Below are 2,330 nucleotides of genomic sequence, written 5' to 3'. Positions count from 1 at the left end.
TTCAAGTTCCTCGAGTCAAATTTTAACTTATTAAAATTGTTGTTCCTCCTGTTTTATTCCTATAGTATTTACTCTTTAAGTCTTACTACAGTCTAAAACTCCTACTTCATGTTGGATGTTGCCTATTGCTGTTAGGTATAGTGTTACGAGTTATTGAGTGGTGAGTGTTATCACAAACGTTGACCACTGTTTTTCTAAGTCCAGCGTGTAAGGTTATCCAATATGTTGCCTAATTTTTCAAAGACATGTACCTTGCTTAAAAAATCAGGTTTGCAAATTGTTCGCCAGCTGTCGTCGGTCAATTTCGATATCCAACAGAAGCATCCCCAGGCTCAAAGACCAGTCGGATTGCCCAGAACCAGGTAATTTCCAAGCCAAGTCGTAGGTATACGGCCCAATATCTTTACGGCCGTAGTATAAACGCTTCTGTTAAATATTTAATCAAAATTATTATTGTATGAACTTGTTGGATGATGGCGGGGAGGGGCATCCTAAACTGTTCAATTGAAATTCAACTCAGAGGAGTTGTGGTTCTTAGAATAATATTTATTTTAAATTATAGATATGGAGGAAGAAATGCAGTCACTATGTTGCCGGGTGGAGGCATTGGACCTGAGCTGATGGATTATGTAAAATAAGTATTTTTAGAAGGTGGCATACCAGTCGATTTCGAGACAATTCAGATCGATCTAAAAAGTGATAATAATGATGATCTGGAATACGCCATTATGTCTATTCGTAGAAACGGTGTATGCATTAAAGGCAACATTGAAACGCAAAGTCTCGATTCTGCTATAATTTCACGTAATGTTGCCATACGTAACGAACTCGATTTATTTGTGAACACCATAAATGTGCAGTCATACAATAACACACATAGTCGCCACAAGAATGTTGATGTAATAATTGTTCGCCAAAATATTGAAGGAGAATATGCAATGTTAGAACATGAAAGTGTCGAAGGTGTTGTCGAATCCATGAAAGTTATCACTAAGACAAATTCTACAAGGTTGGCTCGTTACGCATTTGAACTGGCCAAAAACAATGGTCGCAGTAAAGTCACAGCCATCCACAAAGCCAACATAATGAAATTATCAGATGGATTATTTTTGGAAACTTGCCAAAATATGTCATTAAATTACCCAGATATCAAGTTTGATCACATGATTATTGACAACTGTTGCATGCAGTTGGTGTCTAATCCTCATCAGTTTTATGTGATGGTTATGTCTAACTTGTATGGTGCAATTGTGTCAAATGTGATATACGGCCTAGTAGGTGGTGCTGGCATAATATCGGGAAAAAACTATGATGATCATTATGCAGTTTTCGAACCAGGTACAAGAAACCTAACCTAACTTGGTTCATTTATTGCAGGTACCAACACTGCAAATCCAATAGCGATGTTAAGTGCGTCTGCCGATATGTTAGAACACTTGGGTCACAAAGTGCATTGCGATAAGATCAGAACAGCTATATGTAAGACCCTCAATGAAGACATGGTACACACACCTGACTTAAATGGTACTGCCAAAAGTTCTGACGTCGTACAAAATATCATTAAATACGTAAAAAGTATTGGGGGTAGAATCTAATCGTTTTTTTTTTTGTATTGGACTGGGTATAACTAATATAAATCTATGTTTTGATGATTAGATTCTACCTGCAATACTTTTTACATGTTTAATAATATTTTGTCCCATGTCAGACGAATGCTGGGTCCACCTAAGCTCCACGTGTTGTCTTCTGAATAATGCTAAAAAAAAAATAAAAATAATAATAATAGGCCGAAGGAACTCAACTCGAACAACATACTCTTAAAACTTAATTGCGAAATTCATCGAATGAAGATAAGTTAGAAGCTTTTATTAGTTATTACTATGGCTTCCTACGAAAAAATTATTTAATAATATAGATTCTTCGAACAATTGAAAAGTACCTAAAAGTAAATTGTTATTTGCTTCATATGGAACTTAGCTATTATATTTTATCAAGTGTCAGATATTCAAGAGATAATGCAATTTTATAATTTCTTTATTTGTTAGACGTTATACATTGCATTGCTGTATCCAATTACTAAATTATGAATTATGTTCTGCATTCAATACTATATTATTTAAGACCAAATTTACAATAGAATATTGTTATTGGTACAATGGTAGGTAGATATAAATACTGTAAAAAATTTTTTTGTTATAAAATTAAAATTAATTTTTTGATATTTAAATATAAAATTAATAATGTAGTCGAGTCTCGATAATTCGAACATCGAGAACTCAAACCCCTAAAATTTTTTTATGTTGTGTTTGAGGTATATAACTTGAAAAACA

General features: G+C 33.7%; 1 pseudogene; it reads left to right on the top strand.

Moving 5' to 3' along the window:
* On the top strand, positions 1 to 2,019 carry LOC107882830 (annotated as a pseudogene).
* The last annotated feature ends 311 nt before the right edge of the window (positions 2,020 to 2,330 follow it).

Source organism: Acyrthosiphon pisum, chromosome A1, assembly GCF_005508785.2.
Source record: "Acyrthosiphon pisum isolate AL4f chromosome A1, pea_aphid_22Mar2018_4r6ur, whole genome shotgun sequence".
NCBI lineage: Eukaryota > Metazoa > Arthropoda > Insecta > Hemiptera > Aphididae > Acyrthosiphon > Acyrthosiphon pisum.
The sequence above is the reverse complement of the archived record's forward strand: the minus strand, read 5'-3'. Positions and strand labels throughout refer to the sequence as shown.